This window comes from Lissotriton vulgaris, chromosome 2_2 (assembly GCF_964263255.1).
Source record: "Lissotriton vulgaris chromosome 2_2, aLisVul1.2, whole genome shotgun sequence".
In the NCBI taxonomy this organism is placed as follows: Eukaryota; Metazoa; Chordata; class Amphibia; order Caudata; family Salamandridae; genus Lissotriton; species Lissotriton vulgaris.
This window is the reverse complement of record NC_141688.1, coordinates 178,485,876-178,511,781: the sequence shown is the minus strand read 5'-3', so window position 1 is coordinate 178,511,781 and position 25,906 is coordinate 178,485,876. Positions and strand designations below refer to the sequence as shown.

The following is a 25,906-nucleotide window of genomic DNA, read 5'->3' as shown; positions in this document are numbered from 1 at the left end:
ATCCCTTGCTCATCTTCCGATCTCCTCTCCATAATTTCTCGTAATCTCAGTTCTACTCCTATATTACCTTTCTCTTCCTTGATCCTCCCAACACTGGTCTGGGGATAGAAGCACGTAGCAATCAGGATCCTTTGCTCTCCACTCGATCCGTTCTGCTTCCAACTCTCTGGGCTGCTTTTTAGATAGTGAAGAGAAAGAAGTGTGCCTTATCCTTACCCTGACCCAGGTCTTCGGATTGACACTGGGTCTTGATCCTGATAAGGGAATTTGAGGCTATCTCGCTATTGGTCCACATACAATTTTGTGCATGTGAAGGATTACTAAAAACAAAGCCCCACCTTTCCTCCTTTGGGAACCTTGGTGTGTTTGTATTTTCCACCTTGTATCTGTTGTATCACCAAATATCGTATTGGCTTTTGTTATCTCACTGCTAAGTGTAAGAGGTCAGCTCCCTGACCTGACCAGCAGGAGCTGACCGTGTACATGATGCGTAGTTATCTTTAGACCTGCCCATTGCCATGCTAGGCTTCTGTGCTGACGCATATGTGTGACTGCTCACTAGAGAAATCTATTGCATTTTCACTTATGCCAGTGTTTCTAATAAGAGGAATGAAAAGAGGCGGAGGAAGGAGGGAGCAGATGTATGTGCCTCTCTGGTGGCTTAAGGAAGTGTCAGGTTGGCGTGCTCTGATGGCCAACAAAGGGGTGCATAGGTATGACTATCTGCCGGCTGTATGAGAGGCTGAAAGGGTGTGTCTGGTAGCCAGGAAAGAGCACATAAAATGTTGCTACTCTTTGGACCATAATGAAACACAAGAGGGGTTTCATACAAGACTGGTGGCTTAAGGAGAGGAGAATAGGTGTGCCTCTCTCGTGGTTAGGAAGAGGAAGATGTATGTGCCTCTGATGGCCATAGGAGGAGCAAACAGTTGTGCCTCTCTGAGAATTGCTGATGAGGGTGAGTTGAGTGTTTCACTGAGCGACATGACAAAAGACAATTGGAGTATCTTTCTTGCGACCAAAAGTTTGGGCATTGAGTGTGCCATTTTTTGGACTTGGTGAGGAATGGAGACAGGTATGTTATGTTATGTCAACATTTTGAGCATAGCTGCTAACTAAACGGGCTTAGCTGGTTTGATCATAGCTGTTAACTGAACAGGTTAACTAGTTCATACTACACAGCTTGCTTACAAGAAGATTTTCTTTTGAAATGGAAATTAAGAGTTAACTTCTTTGAGATTGAATGAGAGTGTAATCCACAGTTTAGCTGCTAAATTACCAAAAGCCAACTGCCATACCTGGCACTCATAACCCAGAGCAATACTAAATTACAAGCTTGGGGGAGTGGCAGAGGATGTACCCATGGACCTTCTGTTGCAAGTACAAGGGGCCGTTCTTATAGAAGACCAAATCACTTTATAGAGAGCCTTGAACCCGATTTTCTTCTCCACCTGTAACCAGTGAAGGCCCTCCGTATATGCTAACACAAGTGCACTTTTTTCCTGAGTTCATTTCTCAGCCTGACTGAAGCATTTTCTAGTAGCCTTTAGAGATGCATGAATAAAGGCTATTACATTAGTGCACCTTGATAGAACTAGGGCCTCAAACACAGTAGTGCTAATATCCAAGTGCTCAGTGAGATTAACCTAGAGTCACTGGGTGACAGTGAGATGTTTCCTAAAATCCAGGTGCCCTCAAATACTGAAAAGTATAGACAATGGGTTACCATCAAAGGGCACAGGGACACAGGTACCCGTATGACTATGATAAGGAGTCAGCTAGTTGCCCAAGAGGAGGTGATACCCACTGTATTCTATCAGGTTGTGGAAGCAAACAACCGGGAGAGTCACTACCCAGTGGCCTTGTTCTATTTGAGTAGGGGAGAGGAGTCTAAGGTCTTCTGAAAGTTGTGGTGAGCTGTGCCATGCCTGTGGACTGTTTCTTTGTTAGGTAATGACCTTGAGCACACTACTTGGAAGGAAGTGGAGCTTAAAGCACACATGGAAATGTAAAGGTTGCCTGAAAGGATATGTGCTACCACCAGGTCCATGACTGCCCAGGAAGGGAGTCAAGGAGGACTGGAGCATGGAAGAATGGCCCACCAAAAAAGGAAGGACAAGTGGCCTGGGATACAAACCTCTGAATGTCTCAAAGAATGAGGTGGCTAGGGCACCAACGGTGGTCCCTCTGGAGCCCACTTAGGAGGACATTGCCTCTCTTGGTGACCTGCTAGATCTTGCTGGATGGCAACTGGAAGGAGGACCCACCAAGGAGGAGTTCTGTAAAGCCCAGACGGAGTCCCCAACCGTGGAGGCCATGAGGCAACAGTCTGTAGCCCAGGCAGCAGGTGATGCCTCTCGGAATCACTACATTTACTGGGAGGGGATCCTCCTGTATAGTGATCCTAAAGCACCTGTGCATGGGGTAACAAGGGCACTGGTCATTCACCAGTAATGCAGGGCGTTTCTACTGGAGCTGGCTTATGAAATATCCCTAGTAGGACATCTGGGGACGGACAAGACCTTTGCCAGGCTTGCCCCCCACTTTTATTGGCTAGGATGAAGATTGCCTCAGATGCATTCTGTAGGACTTGTTTGCCCTGCCAGGCCAGTAAAAAGATAGGCCGGAGGCTGAGAGTCCACTACCATCCCTTACCTGTCATTGGCATACCCTTTGAGCGGGTGGGCATCAACATTGTTGGGCCTCTATGGATTCCGAGACTGCCTATAGCAACAGGTTTATCCTGGTGCTGGTGGACCATGCCACAAGATACCCAAAGGCCATAACTCTGAGGACAGCAACTTCACCTGCAGTGGCTAAGACTCTAATGGAGAATTTCACCTGAGTGGTTTTCCCAAAGGAAGTGGTGTACAAAAGGGGCACCAACTTCATATCTGATTACATGCAATGTTGAAGGAGTGTGGAGTGACTTACAAGTTATCCATCCCCTACATTCCACAGACCAATTGGCTTCTTGAAAGTTTCAACAAGATACTGAAGGACATGATCAAAGGCCTACCGGGGGCCTTTGACCTAAGTGGGACATCCTCTTACAAGGCCTTCAAATTGCTTACTGAGAGGTAACACAAAAAGGGGTTGGCTTTAGCCTCTTTGCTCTTCTGTTCAAACAACCTGTAAGAGGACCTCTCAGTTTGGTGAAAGAAGGGTGGGAGCAAGTTCCCAGGAAAACTGCCCAGAATGTAGTTAGCTACATGCTAGCATTAAGGAGCCAAATGTAGAATTTGTAGAAGCAAGCTTCTGACAACTTAGAGGCTAGACAGGAAGTAATGAAGTAGTGATATGGCCAAAATTCTATCCCTGTGGAATTACAACCTGGGCTGAACGTGTGGGTGATGGAACCTGTAAAGCACAGGGCCCTGCAAGACCAGTAGTACGGGCCCTGTAAGATAGTCGAGAGAGCTCACCTTTCTGTTGGTGACAGATGGATGGGAAGAAGAGGAGAGTGAACCTATCCCCGAACTCTTAGCTTCCAAGGGGAACGTTGGGTCAGAGGAAGATGTAAACATTTCGCCTACTTTGACTTCTGAAGAGCAGATAAACTGCCACCAGTTGTTGGGGCAGTATTCCTCTCTGTTTTCCCTCATGCCTGGGACAACCCACCTGTGTACCCATTATGTGGACACAAGAATATGCCTCCCTGTCGAGAACAACACATACAAGCTGTTTGACAAGGTGAGAAACATCATCAAAGATGGGGTTTATAAGATGCTGGAGTTGGTGTTATTGAATCCTCCAGTAGTCCATGGTCCAGTCCTGTGGTACTAGTACCAAATGCTGTCCCACTGGGCACTGCACCAGTACTCAGGTTCTGTGTGGATTACAGGTGGCTCACTTCAGTCACCAAGACTGATGCTCATTTCATCCCCCCAGGCTTATGAGCTGATTGACGGGTTAGGAGATTCCCAGTTATAAAGTACCTTTGGGCTTACATCAAGGTACTACCAAGATTTACCCAATTGTGGAAGCTAAAGACAGGTCATCCGTCTCCACTCTAGAGGGCCACTAGCAATTTAGAGTGATGCCCTCTGGACTCAAGAATGCTTCTGCCACCTTCCAAAGGCTGATGAACCAGGTTTCGGCTGGAATACAGGCCTTCAGCACTTCTTACTTGGATGACATTGCAGTCTTCAGTAGCAACTGGAAAGGCCACCTTTTTCACCTACAGGAAGTGCTTCATCCCTGCAACAGGCAGACCTGACTGTCAAGGCCAGTTATTGGCAGATAGAGCAGGTGTCTATGGTGTATTTCAACACCTGGCCGGGGTACAGTGTAGCCCCGCCAGGCTAAGATAGAGACTATCATAGCCTGCGAGCACCCCAAAAGCCAAACTGGGGTGAGGGCCTTCTACTGCCTCACCGGGCATTACAGGAGGATTGCCAAAGGATATGGCACCATTCTTGCCTCCTTAACAAAGCTGACTGCAAAGAAGCAGCCCATGAATGTGATTTGGACAGAGACATTCTAACAAAGTTTTGACTTCCTATAGCAGGCATTTGCACAGCCCCTGTGCTCAAGGCCCTTAACTTGTCCAGGGAATTCATTGTTTATCCAGATGCCTCAGAGCACGGTATGGGGCACTACTTTCACAACTTAATTAGGAAGGTATAGACTAACCTGTAGCATTCATCTCCAGAAGGGTACTTCCCAGGGAATAGAGGTAGAATGCTATTGAAAGGGAAGCCTTTTTTGTGGTCCAGGCACTGGGAATGCACTTCAGGGTGCAACACAGACCTGTAGTAGACCACGCCAATGCTGATGGTCGTTTCAGGTTCCTCTGCCTTAGTGATGAGAACTCCCTAGAGGTTGGGTATATTTCCCCAGCTTGGGGAGGGGCATGTGTTAAAACTGACTGCCTGTAGGTGATCTTCCCCAAACATTTTTCCTGCTTACCTCCCTTTTTGCTGTATTCTTTGAGTTGGCCTTAAGACTCTGAGCATCTTACAATGGCTTAACAGTGCTAAAGTACATTTGATTCTCCCCTAATAGGGTGCACTACCTGTGCCCAGGGAATGTAAAATAAATGCTGCTATTGGGCTGCAGCACTGTTTGTGCCACCTCTATAAGTAGCACTTTAAACGTGTCTCAGCCCTGCCACTGCATAGCCTGTGTGTGCAGTTTACACTGCTATGTCCTCTTAGCATTTAAAACCCCTTGCAGAGCCTTAAATTCCCCTTTTTATACATATAAGTTACCACTAAGGTAGGTCCTTGGTAGCCCATAGGGCAGGGTGCTGTATAGCTAAAATGTAGGACATGTACTTTGAAGTTTTACATGTTGTGGTAGTGAAAAACACCTAGATGAGTTTTTCACTATTGTGAGGCCTCCCTCTCTCATGGGTCAGCATTGGGAACTTCTGATAACACTTTTAAGCTGTAATTCCTGATTGGAAAGAAGTAGCTCTGTCATGTTTAATGGTAATGATAAATCCTCTTTGCTGGGAAACTTGGATTTAACATTACAATTTTAGCAAATGGCACTTTTAGAAAGATGGCATTTATGTGCTCTTAAAGCGCTCTGTGCCTGCAGCCTGCAGCCTTTCTCCAATATTCATCTGGGGTGGGTGACAGGAAGGCTTTGTGCATTCCCTCTAGAAAGCCACTTACAAAGGAAGGGTAACTGTGACTGAGTGCCCATCTGCATCCCGATGCCTCATCTTAGACAGGATGGGAAGGAGGAGCTGACACTGACACCTGAATAGTTAGATTCCTGTTATCACACAAAGGTTTGATTTACCCCCCTGTCAGGAGTCATCGCTGGGAAGAGAGGACCTCAGTGCACTTCAGAGCCTCTCTCTGTAGTCACCTCCACTTCAAAGACACACCTAGGTATAAGTACTGTGTCTCTGACCCCACCAAATCAGACACTTCTGGATCTGTAAAGAGACTCTGCCTGGAAGAAGGACTGATGTGCTGCTACAAGGACTTTCACTCTGCAGGACCCCTGCTCTGGAACAACTGCTTTTCTGCTATGCTACATTGCTGCCCTGCTGCTTGCTACTATTTGCTACTGAAAAGGAAAAACTGGATTCTTGCTTGAACCCAGAGTAATCTTCAATTGCATGCTGGCTTGCCTCAAGTTTTGACACTAAGGAATATCAAAGTCTCACCTCCTGCTCCATTGGAAGTAGATCCAGGGGCATTTTCCAGTGGAACCAACGTATCGCTAGATGCATGAAGCAGAATTGACACATCAGCGCTGTAGTGGGAACAGACCCAATGCATCGCACTCGAAACCAGAGCATCGCCTCCAGAACCAACACATACAAACCACCACATTGCTGCTGCTGCAGTCTGAGAATATCGCAGCATCCCCTTGACTGCATCGGCTTCAGAACCAATGCACCTAGGATTTGGCGCTTTGGAACTTGCGCATTGCCATTGTTGCATGGAGAAAATCAATACAGCACCTCGACTGCAAGGATCAACAGCAACAGATAATTGGCAACACCCTGCATCTCACTGTTGTGACCAGATCAAGGCATTTTTTTCAGTGGGCCTTGCTTTGCTCCTGTATGCGGCCCATGCTTTATCACGGCTCGCCTGACTCTTGACTTTTCCCCGGTACAGCATGACCAGATTATCCCCATGGCTCTTACAGCTTTTAAGCACTATTTTTACTTTTTATCCTTTAATTTGGGCTTGTTTTATGTATAAATAGATGATCTTTATTTCTAGACAGTGGAGTATTTTTGTAGTGTTTTCACAATTTTACTGTTGGAAGTGCTGCACAAAGGTACACAGTCTAAATATCGATTCCTAATTGTCGACCTACACAAATATCGTGTTGGAAATATCGAAGGTACAGAATTTCTTTTTTTTTGATTTATAAAAGTTTTTATTGAAAAATATAAGTGGAATATACATTGGCAGTTGTATACGGTACATTTGTGTTAATTATATTTCTTGGTTTGTCTATAAGTAGAAAGAAGAGAGAGAGAAAAAAAAGAGAGAGGGGGGAGTTTGTGGGCTGTCTTTAAGTCTTTAAGTGTTCATGGAGTGGGCCCCACATGAGTCCCCTAGGGGTGTGCTCTTTCGAGAAGTTGCCCGCTATGTTGTCTGCTCCTCTCAGGAAGGTGACCCAGTTGATCCATGTTTTGAAGTTTGCCTTCGCCGTGTTTTTCCAGTTGGTTAGGATTATCTTTAGGGCCGCTGTGAGTAGCAGGTCTAGTAGGGCTCTTTCTTCTCTGTTGTTTAGGTTCGCTGTTAGGTGCCCTGTCGCCAGGCTCGCGTAGTTGATTTTTAAGTCTGTTTTGAGCATATCGTTTATGAATGCGTTAATCTGCGCCCAGAATTTTTTGACTTTAACGCATCCAAAGATGAGGTGTTCGAGGGTGCCCTCCTCCTTCCGAAAGTTCCAGCAGTTGCTTGATTCTGTGATGCCGACCTTGTGGAGCCTGGATGGGGTCCAGTAGGCTCTGTGGAGGAGCCAGTATTTTGTTTGCGCCAGTTGCGGGGTAACTTTGTTCGTTGTGGCTGCGCTCCACATTTGTGCCTGTTCTTTTTCATTTAGCTGTCTGCCTAGGAGTGTCTCCCACGAGTTTGTCGTTCTTTTGTTTAGCGACGGGGTGGTGGGGGTTAGTAGTTTATAGATCTTTGCGGTTTGGTGTCCTGCCGAGTTTAGGGTTTCTACGTATTTGACGATGCACGGTTGTTCTTTGCGTAGATTGGCTCTGGTTATGGCAGCTCTGATCTTTAGAAAGGTGTATAGCTCCTTGTTGGGGAGGTCGTTTAGTTGTTGTATGTTTGTGAATGTCAGCTGTTTCCCCTTGGTTTCCATCTGTTTGGGGAGGCTGATTCCTCTCTTGATCCATGTGTCATTGTTCATTGTTGCCCCTTGATATGTTATTTTTGTGTTGAACCAGATGGATTCCCATGTTGTACCTTTCAGCTTCTGTATCATTCGCCTGTCAATTTTCATCAGCGCTTCTCTGGTGTGTTTCAGTATCGTGTTTGACCTTAGGGGGTGTTTGTTTGCCGTTAGTATAGCTATAGGGTGCAGGCCTTCTAGGAGGTCTTTCTCCAGCTCTAGCCATACTGGTTTGTACTGTTGTGTTTCGTCGATCCATGCCATCCCTTGTTTCGCCAGGCACGCTGTTTGGTAGACTTTAAAGTTTGCCAGGTTGAGGCCTCCCAGTTCTTTCGGTAGTCTCAGTTTGGGTAGACCGATTCTGGGTCTCTTGTTTCTCCATAGGAAGGTGTTGATCATGTTGTCCAGTCTTTTGTGGAAGCTATCTGTCATTAGGATTGGTAGCATGTTTAGCGTGTAGTTTATTGCGGGTGTTATCATCATTTTTATCGTCTCTATCCTTCCCCACCAGCTGATATATTTTGGCGACCACAGTTCTAGTCTCTCTTTAACTTTTTTTAGCAATGAGTCCTCGTTGTGCTGTATTGTGGATGTTAGGTCTCTTCCAAACTGTAGCCCTAGGTACTTAAGTGGTTTGGTTTGCCAGGCTAGGCCTGAGTCCCCGAGTACTGATCTTGTGGTGTGGATGTTCATTGGTTTGCATTCCGATTTGTCTTTGTTGAGTTTGTACCCTGATGCCTCTGCGTATTCTCCTATTGTGTCCATGAGCGCTGTGATTGACGTTGATGGGTTTGTGGTTGTGATGAGGATGTCGTCCACGTATGCTGCCAGTTTGACTGTTTCCTCTTTGATCTTGACACCCGTAATCCTCTCATTGTCTCTTATTTTTGCTAGTAGGGGTTCTAGTGCCAGTAGGAAGAGGCCCGGTGATAGTGGGCATACCTGCCCAGTTCCTCTTCCTAGTGTGAGCGTCTCAGATGTGCTTCAGTTCACCACTATTTTTGCTCTGGGTTTGTTGTATAGGGCCATTACCATTGCTATGTATTTCTCCCCTAGGCCGAACTTTGCCATGCAGTTCCTGAGGAAAGGCCACGAGACTCTGTCAAAAGCCTTCTTGGCATCCAGTGCTATCATGACTGCCTGCTCGTTACTCTGTGTAGTGTGGTTGATTAGGTGGCATAGCAGCCTTGTGTTGTCTTGCGATAGTCTGTGTTTGATATATCCCACTTGTGAGTCGTGGATGATGTCCGGTAGAACTCTGTTTAATCTATTTGCCAGCACTTTCGCATAGATTTTGCAGTCGACATTTATGAGCGAGATGGGTCTATAGTTCTGCGGGTATTGAGGGTCTTTCCCTTCCTTGGGGATTATTGTGATGTTGGCTTCGCTCATGGTGTTTGTCATCTTGCCGTTTTGTATGCAGGCGGAGTATGTTTCCGATAGTACTCTTTTGACTTTTTGGCAGAAAGTTTTGTAGAACACAGTGGTGTATCCGTCGGGTCCTGGCGCTTTGTTCCGTTTTAGTTGGCCGATTGCCGCTTCAATTTCTTCTTCCGTTATGTCAGCCTCGAGTGGTGCTCTGTCCTCCTCTTTGAGTTTTGGCAGGTTGATGTCTCTTAGGAGAGCGCGGCCTCCATCTGCGCTCAGGTTCTTATCTTCGGAATATAGCTCTTGGTAGAACTGTCTGAAGACTTCTAGTATTCCTTTGTTTGTTGTTTGCGATTTGCTTGATTTGTCTGTTATTGCTGCTATTGCGTGTTGCCTTTGCTTCGCTTTGAGGTAGGATGCCAGCTGTTTCCCTGCTTTGTTGGCCCTGCACAGATTCACTGATTTGAATTTTGTTAGCCACGAACCCGCTCGTTCGCTCAGGATTTTGTTCAGTTCATATTTTTTTTTTGTGAGCGTGGTCAGTGTGTTCTTGTCTGCTAGGTTAGCGCAGTGGCCTCTTTCCAGTGCTGCTATTTCGCCTTCTATCTCCGAGATTTTCTTGTTCCTGCTTCTGTTCATTCTTGATTTGATGTTTATCAGTTTGCCTCTCAGTGTCGCTTTGAGTGCGTCCCAGATGGTGCCTTTTCCTACTTCGCCATTGTCGTTGTGTTCAAGGTAGTCATTTAGTGCCTCTTCTATTTCTTTTACATTCTCTTTGTTCTGTAGAATGTCGTCGTTCAGTCTCCATCTTCTTGTCGGGTTGTCGTTGTGTTTGCCGGTCAGGGTGAGGGATATGTGCGCGTGGTCAGAGATAGTTATTGGGGCTATCTCCGTGTTGTCGATTAGATGTGTGTGGTTGTTGGACATCAGAATATAGTCGATCCTGCTGTATGAATTGTGCGGGTGCGAGTAGGAGGTGTACTCACGCGCCGTTGGGTGCTGTAGCCTCCATGGGTCTGCTAGGAGGTGTTTGGTGCATAGGTCTTTAAGGGTGTTGCTGCTTGGGGAGTTGTGGTTCAGTCTGGTCGGGTGTCTATCCGTAGCCTGGTCCATCGTCTTGTTCATGTCACCAGCTGCGATTAGGAGGTCCTCTTGCGGTAGATCGCTGAGTTTGCTGTCCACCATTTGCCAGAAGTCTTTGTCTTCGGAATTTGGCCCATAGATGTTGGCCACGTGTATCAGATCATTCCCTCTCTGGACACTTGCTATCAGCAGGCGCCCGTCTTCATCCGTGTTCGTCTTTTGGATGGTGAGGTTGGCTTTCTTGCTTAGGATAGTTATTACGCCTCGTTTCTTTCCCTTTACTGGCGAGCATAGGACTTCTCCTATCCATCTCGCCTTGAGTAGTTTTGTTTCTTCTTCTGAGAGTTTGGTCTCTTGTAGCATGTATATGTCCCCTTTAAGTTTTGCCAGATGATCTAGTATTTTCCTGTGTTTTATTGGATGGTTTAGGCCTTTAACGTTCATGGACACCACCTTTAGGTTTGTGGCTAGGCTGGCTCTTGTTTGGTCTGTCATGGGGGTTCCGTGCTCTCGCTAGTGTGTGTGTCTTCTTCCTGACCTGAGTCCGAGATGTCAGCCTTTGTTCCCTTGTGAGACCTGAGTGCCCCCCCCCGGGGTTTCGGTGGTAAGGTATGGATATAGCAGAGGAAGAAAAAGGAATTATACATTGCACAAATGCCTGTTGTCACGTTAGCCTTCATGCCCACCTGTCCCGCCCGCTCCCCCTGACCTCCCCCCCCCCTCCCCCCGTCTGTAGAAAACCGGGTGTGCGACAGCAAGGGTCCTCACACTCCCCCCCCCCCCAAGTTCTTGCATAGTCTTTCCCGCCGGTGTGGAGTGATAGTTACCACGCCTGGAGTCTGAAGGGAGATATAGGCATGTACAACCCATTGCGGAAGCAAAAGAAAAAGCATATGCTGTTGTTTGGTCCTTCTTTGTCGCTTCCTGTCGTTCCCGACTTGAGGTAGATGCGTTGTTATGTGTGTGCGTGTTCGAGGTAGGTATGGTCGTTTAAGTTTACAGTTCAGGGGTTTCAATCTCAAGAAAGGGTGCACACTGTCTATGTCATATGTTCTCTTCTTCTGCCCCGTCCGTGGAGGCTCTCCTCTTTGCTCCTGGGCTTTGATGCTCCATTTCTTCTGGGGCCGGTCCTTGCAGGTACCTGTGCAGCTCGTTGGGGTCTTCGAAGGTTTTGCTCCCATGTCTGTCTGTGATTCTCAGTTTTGAGGGGCCTGCTAAGGAGAAGGTAATGTTGTTTTTACGCAGGGTCTCCCGCTGGGCTAGGAAACCTTTCCTCACCTCTACCGTTAGCCTAGAGAAGTCCTGGGTGATTGTTACCTTTTTCCCATTTATCACCATTGGCTTGCCTTTCCTGGCCACTGCGAATATAGCATCAGTGTGGTTGTCTCGTAGTGGTTTGCATATTATTGGTCTAGGGGTGTTGCTGTTTGTCTGTTTCTTTGCTGGTATGCGTTATGCTTTGACGAGTTCGAGCGGTTTGTCGAAGGTGAGGCCGGTTAATTTGGGGATTATGCTTTCCAGCATCAGGGCGCATGCTCCCGGGGTGTCTTCTTCGTCCTCGGGTATACCCAGCAGTCTTATGTTCCCCTTGCGGCTTCTGTCTTCTTGCTCTGCCATGGTTCTCTGCAGTGCTGTTGTTCTCTTTATGACTAGGCCTTAGTCCTTGTGTGTTACATTGGCGCGATCCTCTAGCTGGCTTATCCTTTTCTCTGCCTCATCAATTCTGCCGTTAGCTTTGCTTTGCTCGGCTCTTATTGCGATTAGTTCCATTTGGATGTTGTCCACTATTTTTTTTGTGGCTTTTGCTAGGTCATTGCCCTCTGTTATCTTCCTTAGTAGCGTGTCCAAAGTGGTTGTTTCGTTGCCCTGCTCTCCTCGCTCTTTCGCGGGTGAGGCCGTAAGATCGTTTTTGTTCTTCTTTTGGACATTTGTGATCTGGTTCCCATCTTTCCCTGCCATTGCGTCGAACCCCCTTCTGACCTGATGTGTTTGAGGTCTCACTTCTGTTGGTTGGTGCTTTGTGGGTACTTTTTTTAGTCTTCTGTCCTCTTTGTTGCTTGGGATGGGCGCTGTGGTTAGGTTGCAATCCCTGAATCTGGGTGGCCACTTGACCACTCTGGTCTTGGTCCTGGACTCCGCCAGCCTCCTGCGGTGTCTCCCTCTCTATTCCTTATGCTCTTGTGCCACTGAGGGTGTGTGTTTATTGGCGGATGGTCCGCTCTGCGGGCCCCCGCAGGTCGGCACTTATTTTTGCCCAGTTTGGTTACCTTCTACTGCGGTGTTGTAGCGTTTCGTCTTGAGATATCCGCTTGTTTACTTTATGCCTCAGTCAGGGTGACCGCCCCCTTTTCGCCGGCGCAGGCTGATTTGTCTTGGTTGTTTCCGTCCGCAATGGCTTGGCGTGTGAGAGCATGCGGTGGTTGTCACCTTTGCGTTCTGTACGATTACTCTTTACCCTTATGCAAGATGGCCGCCGCTCGCTTCTTAAACTCCTGCCCAAGATGGCCCCTTCCGTCTCTCTCCTCCTCCCCCTTTTCCCCCCTTGTGTTCAGTATTGCGGTTAGTAGGGTCGTTTCCGGGGGGTTCGCCTCGGGGGCCCCAGTTTAGGCGGGGGCTGCTTGCTGTTGTGCGCGTTCGTCTGTTGGTTTGTTTGTTTTTTCCTTTTGTTTGGCACTGGTCGGCGTTCCGCTCTTTCCGCCTGTTTTGAAATGGCCGCCTGTGGCTTCTGTACTAACCAATATGGCCGCCTCCTGTTGTTCGCGTTATGCCCCCTCTTCCCCCTGCGCTATGCGTTGATGTCGTTTAGGCTGTCTTTCTAGGGCTTCGCATAGGGGGGGGTGGCGGCAGCTTGGCGGGAGTATTTGTTAAGCGTCCACTTTGCGGCATGCGGTGCGTGTCTTGGACCTTCCCTCAAGAGTCCGCCGCTGTCAAAACGCTGCACTCTGCCCTCCACCTCCCGGATTACTTCCCCGAGTTGAGTCGGGCGCTGCTTGCTGTTGTGCGCGTTCGTCTGTTGTTTTTTTTTTTTTTTTCCCTTTGGTTTGGCGCTGCTCGGCGTTCCGCTCTTTTCCGCCTGTTCCAAAATGGCCGCCTGTGGCTTCTGTACTAACCAATATGGCCGCCTCCTGTTGTTCGCGTTATCCCCCCTCTTCCCCCTGCGCTATGCGTTGGTGTCGGTTAGGCTGTCTTTCTAGGGCTTTGCATAGAGGGGGGGAGGTAGCGGCAGCTTTGGGAAGGGACTGCGTGCGGCTCTTTTTTTCCGGCGTTTGCCCTGGGTCGCTCTTACTTGGGGACCTGGCGGTATGTTGCGGTCTCGGGTCTTCTCTCAGGTGCTAGCCGCCATCTTGCCGTTCCCGATTCTCTCGTCTTGCCAAAATTCACCCCGCTTCGATCTGCCTTTCTGGCAGACGTTGCGGGTTGCAGATGCTTGTGGCCGGTGACCCTTCCGTTCATACACCTCTCCTTGTATTTTGTGTTACGCTTGTTGGCGTTTCGCTTCTCTTCTCGCCGTTCGTTTAACTTGGGGTCCGGGAGCTCCGGACTTAGGTCTGCTGCCTCCTTGCCATCCAAGCCACGCCCCGAAGGTACAGAATTTCGATGTCAAGAATATCGTTGGACAGAATATCAACTCTAAGTTAAGTAATATCGAATTTATTTATATCGATGTAACTAATTTCGATGTTACAAATATCGATATTTGTATTATTTTTGTGTTTTTATTTATGTATGTGTAATATGTTTTTGTTAAGTATTTTATTTTTTTTAAATTATATGTGCATTATTTTTATATATTAATAATGTTATTTTTAAGTAAACTTTATGTTTTTGTACCGGAACGGGTTGTGGGTTTATAGGGGAATAGGGTGGGAAGTAATTTAAATATACTAAATTAATTATTAATATTTAGGATTTATAAATTAATTTTAATTAATTTATGATTTTATTTCTGTAGCGGGTTGTGGGTTTATAGGGGAATTGGGTGGGAAGTAATTTAATTGTAATTAATTAATGATTTTTATTTTTTGTTATAGATAATTATTTTATTTTTAATTAATTATTAATTGGCAATTAATTATCTTAATTGATAAATTATTTATTAAATTAGTAATTAATGTTATTTTTAAGTAAATGTTATGTTTTAGTACCGGAGCGGGTTGTGGGTTTATAGGGGAATAGGGTGGGTAGTAATTTAAATATACTAAATTAATTCTTAATTTTTAGGAATTATAAATTAATTTTAATTGATTTTTGTTTCTATTTCTGTAGCGGGTTGTGGGTTTATAGGGTAATTGGCTGGGAAGTAATTTAATTGTAATTAATTAATGATTTATAATGTTTTTGTTATGGATAATTAATTTATTTTTAATTAATTATTAATTGACAATTAAATATTTAATTGATAATCTACCTATTGAATTGTTATTCATGTTTTCAATTGTTAACTAATTTTTGTAATTGGTAATTCATGTTTGTAATTGGGAAATCATTTTTTAATTGGTAATTCCTTTTTTTATATGCAAATAATTGTGTTAATTGGCAATTCATATTTTTAATTGGTAATTATTCTTATTAATTGGAAAATATTTGTAATTAATTGGTAATCAATGTTTTATAAAAGAGTATTATTCGGTATTTTGTTTAATAATTTTTAATTGTGAATTCATTTTAAATAAAACATTGTTGTAATGAAAAATATTTTATTCTTTAATATTTATTATTTGGTGAGTAATATTTAATAATTACTATTTATTGGTATTGGTTGTTAATTTATTGTTCATTAATTATTCAAATGTAATTGCTTTTAATAAATATTAATTGTTTGTAAATTATGTACATTTATTTAAAATGTAAATATACATTATTTTAAATATAAAAATTATTTGTAGGTATGTTAAATTTAAATTCTACGCTATCAAATGCTTTCCCTACTGTTGCACCCTCTGGAGTTGGAATAGTAATTTTTACCGCTCCGCTATCTAATGTTTTCCCTACTGTTGCACCCTCTGGAGTTGGAATAGTAATTTTTACCCTTACGCTATCCAACGCTTTCCCTACTGTTGCACTCATTGGAGTGGGAATAGTAATTTTTACCCACCCGCTATTCAACGTTTTCCCTACTGTTGCACTCTCTGGAGTTGGGATAGTAATTTTTACCCCTAGGCTATCCAACGCTTTCCCTACTGTTACACCCTCTGGAGTTAGAATAGTAATTTTTAGCCGAACGCTATCCAACTCTTTCTGTACTGTTGCACCCTTTGGAGTTGGAATAGTAATTTTTACCCCTACGCTATCCAACTCTTTCCCTACTGTTGCACCCTCTGGAGTTGGGATAGTAATTTTTACCCCTACGCTATCCAACGCTTTCCCTACTGTTACACCCTCTGGAGTTAGAATAGTAATTTTTAGCCGAACGCTATCCAACCCTTTCTGTACTGTTGCACCCTTTGGAGTTGGAATGGTAATTTTTACCCTTACGCTATCCAACGCTTTCCCTACTGTTGCATCCTCTGGAGTTGAAATTGTATATTTTACCCTTACGCTACCCAACGTTTTTTTACTCTTGCAGCCTCTGGAGTTGGAATAGTAATTTTTACCCTTACGCTATCCAACGCTTTCCCTACTGTTGCACTTACTGGAGTGGGAATAGTAATTTTTACCCACCCGCTATCCAATGTTTTCCCTACTGTTGCACCCTCTGGAGTTGAAATAGTAATTTCTACCCCTACACTATCCAACCCTTTCTCTACTGTTACACCCTCTGGAATTGGAATAGTAATTTTTATCCCTACGCTATCCAACGCTTTCCCTACTGTTGCACCCTTTGGAGTTGTAATTGTAAATTTAACCCACCCGCTATCCAACGCTTTCCCTACTGTTGCACTCACTGGAGTGGGAATAGTAATTTTTACCCCCCCGCTATCCAACGCTTTTTTACTCTTGTACCCTCTCGAGTTGGAAAAGTAATTTTTACCCCCACGCTATCCAACGCTTACCCTACTGTTGCACTTACTGGAGGGGGAATATAGTAATTTTTACCCACCCGCTAGCCAACGTTTTCCCTACTGTTACACTCTCTGGAGTGGGAATAGTAATTTTCCCCCCTACGCTATAATACTTTTTCCCTAATGTTGCACCCTCTGGAGTTGGAATATTAATTATTACCCTTACGCTATCCAATGCTTTCCCTGCTGTTGCACTCACTGGAGTGGGAATAGTAATTTTTACCCCCCGCTATCCTACGCTTTCCCTACTGTTGCACTCTCTGGAGTGGGAATAGTAATTTTTACCCCTACGCTATCCAACGCTTTCCCTACTGTTGCACTCTCTGGAGTGGGAATAGTAATTTTTAGCCCTATGCTATTTAACGCATTCCCTACTGTTTAATTTTCTTGAGTGGGAATAGTAATTTTACATTCTACGCTATCCAATGTTTTCCTTATTGTAGTTTTTTGGGGACTTTAAATAGTATTTTTATTTATTTTTGTATTTAATATTTTTGTATTTTTTACATAATGTATTTAATTAACTTTTAAAATATTGAAAGTATATTTAATTTTTTTAATTTATTAAATATAATTAATTATTTTGATTTATGTTAATATTTTGCATGTAGATGTATTTGTAATTTATAGTATTTGTTAATAATTTATAATCAATTGAAATAAATAATCAATTTTATTAGTAAGTAAGTATATTTTATATATTGTATGTTTAATTTTAATTAAAGTTTTATTATTAAATATGTATTATTTATTAATGTTAAACATTATTAAATTGATTAAATATGTTTACTTTATATGTAAATATTATTTACTTTATTATACTTTTTTATTTGTACAGAAAAAAAACTATATTTTTTATTAGGATATTTTTAACATCGATATTTTAGTTTCGATATTTTTGTACTTATCATGTTGTAGATAGGGTGTCGATATACTTGCCTTCGATATTCCAGTGTCGATGTTGCTGTAGGTCGATATTCTGTCAGAGATTCCTGCACAAATACTTTACATATTGCCTCTTCTGTCCCAAGCTGCCAGAGGGTGAGCACAGATTCATTTATTGTATGTATCTGACTTACCCTAACTAAAATTGTGGTTCATGCTTGGACAGGGTGCATAACTCTACCAACCAGAAACCAAATTTCTTACAGCATAGTACAGGTCTTGCATTGGCGGTCACAACAGATTGTCATGGTCGGAACAAAGAGCAGGGTTCACCAAAGATCTGCATTGGCAGTCTTTGCAGGTAGCAGAGCCTTGGCTTGTGGTTGTGAGGATCCCAAACTTAAGGATTTCCACCTTTCTCTTTAGGAGGAACGAACTCAGATACCTGCTAAGGGTTCGGGCCTTAGGAATACATCTCTTTGCATCAGGGACTCACACCTGCAGAGGTCCGTAGGGCTCAAGCCATGGCAGTTTCAGGTCTAGTCGGAGTCATTTGCAGCAGGTCAGGGAGGCAACTGAAGCTTGGAGTGCCCCTGTAGCTCACACAGGAGGTCAGCCTACTGACCAACGGAGTCACTATGGGTAGCCTGGGATAAAGGTGAGCATGTCCAACACAGGACACTGGCTAAAGGCACAGATGGTTGGGACAAGACAGTGGCAACTTTCTAAATGTGTCCTTTACAGAACTGTGACCTTCACTCGGACTTTACCATCAAAGAGGGTTTTAAAATAATATTCATTTTTGTGTAAACAGTATATCTCTATCTGCTCCAAATTCAAAGTTTGCAATTGTTAAATATAATAAGGTAACCTAGTGTTAGTCAATGGGAGAGATATGCCTTACAACATTAAAAATTGACTTTAGGAGTTCTTCACTGCCAGGACATGTAAAGCTTAAATACACATGTCCTGCTTATTAAATGCAGTGCACCCTGTCCTGTAAGCTTTGAGAGTCTGGCAAAAGGTTTATTCACTAGAATACTGATGCAAGTGTAAACATTCACTTGCCTCTGCCCGCACTGCTGGGGTTCAAAGAACTATTTGCTCAAATTTTGTAAAAAACCTTTTCAAAAGTTTTGCTGATATCAAGATATCAATTATCAAAAAATAATATTTTCACATTGTCTCAATGCATTAAACGTATTTATTATGAATCCTTTTCAGTAATCATGTCACTGTAGAATGTACAAAACATGGGTAAGTATCAGGGACCCCCTGTTAAGGATCTAGCTCCTGGGTCAGGGAAACAACAATTCTTGAAAAGGTATAAACCCAGGCAGGCTTTAGCTACAAGAACCTGGCTTAATCACAACACATTATGATAACAACATATGATAAACACACAAGAAATTATAAAAATCACAGAAAATCAACAGACTGTTATGATATCAAAAATACATTTTAATTTCGGTTTGTTTTTTAAAAAAATTCGATCTGACACAGCCCAAGTCTAACAAAAGATTTTTTCGGAAAAACAATTTTAGAAATTAACTTTTTATTTCTCTGTATTTTAAAAGTGTATTAGAAATGTCATTCCTAATCAATGTATCATTTGTCTAATTACATATTTTCTATCAGATCGAATTTTTTTAAAAAACAAACCGAAATTAAAATGTATTTTTGATATCATAACAGTCTGTTGATTTTCTGTGATTTTTATAATTTCTTGTGTGTTTATCATATGTTGTTATCATAATGTGTTGTGATTAAGCCAGGTTCTTGTAGCTAAAGCCTGCCTGGGTTTATACCTTTTCAAGGAATGTACAAAACATAACATAAATTCTTTACAGATGTCGTATATACAATGTTCATACAAAAACAATAATTTCTGTAGACATTTCCCATTGCATTTCGGGATAACCTTATCCCTTCGTCAGGGTAACTGTAAATAAAACATAAATGCCATTGTTTAGACATACAAGGAGGAAATTAAACTCATTTGATTGCCAAATTTTAACTGCAATAATAAGGCAGAACTGCCGTGGGCATGAGCGTAGTGCCAGAGTGATCATGTAAAGAATAATTTACTATTACTGAATAATAGTGATCCTGTATCAACCTTCACCAAAGTGCACAGTCCTAAATACGTGCTGCGAGTTACACCCACAACCTTGATCAAACCACAAAATAAAAAAGACGGACAAAACATAGAAAACTTACGTCAACAATGGTTTAGCGCTTTATAGGGTGCCCAAAGCACACCGAACCCCTGTATGTGTGGCCAAAACCTAAAGACATGAAATGAGTGCTTACAAATATACTGCCTCAATGCGTGAATAAACAGTATACCATAACGATGCTCAAACCAATTATTTACCTGCAAGCATAGACGGTGGCCAAATTTACAATACTGTAGTATCACCCGCGTCATCAGTACCGAGCTCCATGTACTGTGGAAAAAAATATTTCACCATGAATCACCTGCTACGCTGCGCCGGTCACAATCCCTTCACACAGACCGCGGTCACATCTTACCTCGAGATTCAAACAGGGAAAACCGCGTACTCCATGTAAGCCGCAACTGGAAGAGTAACTACCCTGGAACTGGATGCTGTTTCAAACTGCAGGAGGTAAACATAGATGACGGTATTACATAAAATGTGCCGAACCTTCTCTGACTACCGTGGTCGCCTCCTTGACGAGATCCTGAATCAATATAGTGTGCTATAAAATGTATTATTGCCGACTGATAAACTACAGAACAGGCTGTTGGAAATAACTAGCCCCAGCGGAGCGGGCAGGGGCAAGTGAAAGTTTACACTTGCATCAGTGATCTAGTTGACAAAAAGGGGCTGGCTTCCTCTTTCCCACCCAGCACACTCAAATAATTTGCACAGAGTACATTGGTTACCATTGGTTTACACATAGATAGAAGTGCATGGTCCTACCCATCATCATACATCAAAAGGTTTATTTAGCCACGTCGTAATAGCAGTTTGAAACTGCACTACTGGCAGCAGTGGAAGGCGATCTGAGACCTGTTGTAGAGTAATACCTTAGTGGGTAGCACAATGAAATGCTAAAAACCCACAAGTAGTATTACATTTATTGACCCTTATTACATGTAGTCCCCTTTACTAGGTACCTATAAGTAAATGAAATGTACCAATTTGGTATATGTCAATTTAACCTTGTTTAACCTGGGCTACATTGCCGATCTTGATGCACAGCCCTGGCCATGCAACGCACATAGTAATCAAACAATTCTGCATTTTTTATTTTTTTGTCGTTATTATTCTAAATTTACAAAAGGCTTTTTGATACCTTTTTTTACAAAAAGCGCCATTTTCAACTTCAGGGCCTACACGGAAGTGTTTCAACTAGAGGAAGATTAATAAATTTTCCGCGTTGGTTCATTCCTGAAGTCAGCTGTACAGTCACGCAGAACTATGGGTACTCAATGAAGGTCGTCAGAACTGCATATCATCATTGTAATATTGTTAAACGCACCCTATTGATTTTGAAAATATGATACATCTCGTAAATAGTGGTCCATTTTAGTCATTGTTATAAACGAACTGTACCTCTTTGCCTTAATATGTCTTTATGTATGGATTGTTTTTCTTCTTTTTATTGTGATTTTATGGATATTCTATATTCGAATAAAGATATTTTAAATTGAATTGAACCTTGTTTTCGGGAGAGAGCACAAGCACTTTACCACTGAATAGCAGGGAAAAAGTGCATAGAATCAAAATGCCAGCAAAACGGTTTCCGCAATAGAAGGCAACAATTTGGGGGTAACCCTGCAAAAAGGGCCAGGCCCAACAGTTTTATTCATATTGTTTACTTACATAATTTAGAAAGATGAAATATTTATAAATATCCACTTCAAGGCTGTCACTGGTGATGCCGTATTCAAACAACATTAATGCCCTGATTTTCATATTCCAGAGGAAGGCAGTGCTTGCCTGTAGCACAGTTTCATCAACAGACACCCCGCTACCAATTAATTGAGGTGGAGGCGGGAATAGCACCAATCAGATTACAATACATGGAATACAATTAGTGATAGTGGTCTGCTAGTGGAGTCATCTGTCGCTCCTTCCAAGGCCTCAGGCACACCCCAGAGATTACCTGGGCATTCCCTGGGATCCAGGGAAGAGTAGAAACCACTATCTTTCAACACCACAAAGCAGAATGGCAAATTTTATGATTACTTTCCCTGATGTGTGCAAGCACCCTTTTTTGCAAAAGAAAAATTCTATATATATTCTCTTGTGGATTGTACATCACTACATAGTATGACTAAGGATATTTCTCATTTAGGACTTTTCAGAGGGATGCTTTTGACCCCCATGGGAAGTAAACATACATTTACCACTGTGCTTTGAGACATCCGATCGTGGTAGAATGTTTATTGTGCTTTGATTAAGCTAATATGACGCCTCTTCGATTAGGGATTCAGAGATATAACTGACATTTCTCCATAATGTATCCTTGACAAACTATTAAGCAATGTGACCATAGCTCATTCCTGACTCATAGGTAAGGCTGGCGGAGTAACCACAATTAATTCTGAAACTAACATGTTTGTATGAATAAAGACAATCAGGCCCAAACCAGTTCAGAAACAAAATTACACGTGAAAATTGAATAAAGAAAAATTAGTCAAATTAGATTAAAATAGTGTGTTATATGTTAATGGTCTTGAGTATTATCATAGGGGACAATAGGCATCAACGTAAATCAACAGGAAACGGTAGAAAAGACAGAATTAATATGGTACAAAAGTTAGATTCTAGGAAGTTTGGTGTTGATAAAACTTTTCTATCAAATGTTGCAATACATTTTCTACAGTACAAATGCTTCCTGCTGCAGAGCCTGCTAGGAAGAAGTGTATGTAACATCAAACGGTCTGTTTCAGAAGTAGGTCAGATAAATATAGAGTTAACTGCTACTTTCCAAATCTGTACCCTCTGCAATTGTACAGTGGTCCTGCTCACAGGAGCTCTGCAGTCACCAAGGTGAGTATTATAACAAATTAGAAATAAAAACATTTTTCATAGCTACCTTCTCAGTCAGTATAATGTGGTATTTGGTAGGTGGTGTAATTTTAAACATTTTCAAAATGTAATCTAGGAGAATAGATAATCAACCAATCAAATCTATTTTAGGGATTACAAATCAATGTACTTTTATCTTTCAAATGGGGCAATTTCACCTAATACTATATCATCATCATTCATTTTACTGTATAATGCACCTCTAGCATTTGCCTCATACCACAAATTTTACTGTTCACCAGAAGAGACCCTCCTCCTGCAGTCGGCCCATATATGTGCATGATTGTAGTCCTGGAAAGACAACTGATCATTTTTGGATCATCCTCCTGGGAAATCCAATGGAAATGTATTTTGTGTCGTTCAAAAGAGTTGAAACATCTAGGGTCCTAGTAAGATAACCACTCGTGAGTGCGGTGTTGAGGTTAAAGAACGAGAGGGATACATACACCAAATTAAATTTGCTCACAGTGCACACTAATGAAGGGAGAAAACTTGCTGAACATCTTTTTGTTTTAGTAAAATAAACTCCTGTATTGGGAGTTTGCTTCAGTAAAACAAAAAAATTTATTCCATATGAGGCTTAGAAATCACACCAATGGCTGGCAAACTGTTCTTCCTTCAGGACATCTTCCGCAATCTGGATGCCCCTAAGGCGGTGAAGCTCCACCAAGTAGGCAAAGATCGTGAGACAGCTCAGAAAACGAACTCAAAATACTGAAAATAAACTTCTGGTCCTCCACAAGAAGGGTGGAAGCTACGCATTAGGATCTTATAGACCTCTCCAGTCTGTTAGACTCTGTATATGGTAGGACAAGGGTAAGCACACACCTGCTAATTAAGTCATCATGGCTGTCTATCGTTAAATAGGAGCAGTGCTTAAATTTTGGGCATCAGGTGCTGAAAAATCTGCTGCCCAATAAAATGTTGTACTTTGCAAACATTAGAAACAAAGGGGCAGATTTACAAGCCCCTTGCGCCACTTTTGTGTTACTTTAAACATGGGAAAAGTGACGCAAAAGTGGCGCAATGGGGCTTGTAAATCTGCCCCAAAATGGCTAAATGCTACTTACAGAACCCTGCCAATATGGCTAAGCACCCTGAAAGCACAGCTGTGGTCCTTCAAACACATGCTGTTCTGCAAGGACATTGGCAATCCTTCCTTCAAAGAGGGGCTGGGACATATGGCCAATTCTCTGGGCAGAGTGTCTGCCAACGTCCAATGTGTACAATGCACAAAGTTTAGGATCATGCAGTAGATGATGAATATATGCACAGTGACAACATAGGCACAGTGTATAGCATTTACTCAATGAGCCCGTTAAAAGAGGATCATAAAAGGCGATGTGCAGGTGATATGCGATTTTACACAAGATAGCAGGGTTCAATATTTCCTAATGACCACTATGCAATCAGTGCACATTTTTTCAAGCACTATTTTAAGTAGTAAAAGATAGTACAACTTTTTAACTTTCCTAATGAGGACATTGAGCTACAAGTGTTGATTTTGAGATCAGGTCTCATGGCTCATTAGCCTGGAACATCATGTTCATTTGTCTTTTTGATTACATGTTCACGTTTGAATGAAGGTGAACCTGGCAGTGATAATGAATACTATTGATTAGGGTAATAATAAAAACCTGCTCTCTGTTACTGGCGCAAACTGAGCACTTCCATGATGAGTGTGTGCAGCACAACTGCAAGTGACTGGAACATATTAGCAGAACAACGCTCCTGACTGCCTACCCACCATGGAACAGCAGTGTTGTAGTAATTAATTTCGATACTGCAGTAATATATCGCATTTCAAATACACTACACGTGTTTTATCTAAGTTCTATTGGGAATGCAGATAAATCATGCAATTAAAAGATATTAGACTACATTTGACTGTAAAGCACTCCTATTTTTTTCCAAGCCTACTTACTATCAGATGTGACACATTATACTACCTCTGGCAACACCAAATGCACCAATCACAGGGATTCTGTGGAGTTACAGAAATGTGCTTGAATCCGTAATTCTGTGTCTTGCTTGTGGGCATGGTGGTTTGAATTGCATTGCTGGCAAAACACAGCCCCTGTGCTATGCTGAGCGGCTGAAAAAATAAATGCGCCACTGTAGACAGGAATAAAAACCTTACTGTTCTGCTCTGCTAAAGGGCTTGGCATTCATTCCCCCTGCAGTTTGTTGAAAGAGTTATATGCCATTAGGTAGACTGTAAACCATCCCGCGCAGAGTTCTCTGTTTCCACGTCTGAGAATCTGAGCGGAGTTGTCACTTTTAAGGGAGTTCAAAGAGCTGTGCTGTTCAATCGCCAGTATCTGTATCTGGATTTGTTGCAGAAGTTTAGCTTTGTTATATCAGAAGTGAGAAAGGCTGTTTTTTGGAGAGGAGCAGCGTGGAGGTAAGGCCCGTTAGCTGGCTGTATCTTTTCTTATGATGCGCTCTCTGTGTGGCAATATTTCTTAAGCAAGTGTTTCAGTAATGCTCGCTGCATGTTTGTGAAGACTTTACAAGGGAGCTCAAAGCATCATTTATCAATGCAAATCTGTCATATTTCTACAACTAACATTAATTCGTCAAGTTTGCTCCACGAAGAAATTAACTGCTGTTGCTCATGGAAACGTAGAGTTGTCTGAAGAAATCAGCCAAAGCAATATTATACCTTATATTTGTTCCTTTGTTTACTGTTTTAGTTTCTTTTTTCTCCTTTTCTCAATTACTATGTTTATTTCATGCTGTCCTCTCTACCAATTTATTGTAAAGCGCTCTGATATCCTTCGGGATCTTGTTCGCACTATATATATAAAACTTTATAAATAAAATAAAAAAATATGTTCCTTGATCTCTGTTAGTTACCTGAAAGAAATGGTGGAACTCTTAATTTAAGAAATTCAATTTATTTCTATTGTGCATATATCATTTAACGTTGCCACTAAAAATCTCACTCATGACCTCATTGTGAGTTCATTGTGTTGATTTAGTTGCTGGTAGAGGTGATTTCATATGGCAAATCATTTCTAATTTGTTAACAGCCATGCATGTTCAGCTTCTGGTGAGGAACTTTTTCAAGGCTAAATATTACAAGAAACATGCTAAGCACAATGTACAGTGCTTGTATAGTTAAGCAAGATGATCAAATTATGTCTAAGTCAAAATAGTGCAAGTATGTTTGATTTCAATCTTGTTGTCTTAGTAAATTTAATGTCAAACGAATAAGTTGTATATTTTTATAGTTTATTGAATCCGTTCAGAAGGATCACACATCAGGTTTTATTAAGTTTAGCTAGATGTTCTTCATTAGCACTTATACTTGCACTACAAATAGCTAAGGATTAGAACTATAGGTAAATATACTTAATGAAGACCATAAGTCATAATATTTGAAAGTACACATTTCTCCTTCTGTCAGTGTCGGGGTGTTTGTGCTTGTGTGCATGTGTGGGAGTGGCTGCACTAATGTTGAACTACTAATAGTTCAAGTAATAATAATGGTTTAAGTGCACATTTTATATTTGATTACCATACATGCATGGATACCTAAATAACATATGATTATATTGTCTGACACTTCCACATATGATTTCTAATGATATATTGTACTGTGGTTGGCATTTTATGCTGCATAGGCAGAATCAGTGTCATTGTGCACTTTAATGCGAAGTCAGAGCATAA

The 25,906-nt window shown here is 42.3% G+C and overlaps 1 protein-coding gene across 3 annotated transcripts in view; it reads left to right on the top strand.

Moving 5' to 3' along the window:
- Positions 1-25,906, top strand: part of GAS2 (growth arrest specific 2) — a 779,771-nt gene that overhangs the window by 135,383 nt on the left and 618,482 nt on the right. The window contains exon 1 of one of the 3 annotated variants that reach the window (XM_086959887.1): positions 24,500-24,635. The exons of the other annotated variants lie outside the window; for them this stretch is intronic. The gene's annotated coding sequence lies outside the window, so the exon portion shown is untranslated. Of the gene's footprint in view, positions 1-24,499; positions 24,636-25,906 lie in introns of those variants that run through there. 3 annotated transcript variants of the gene reach the window in all.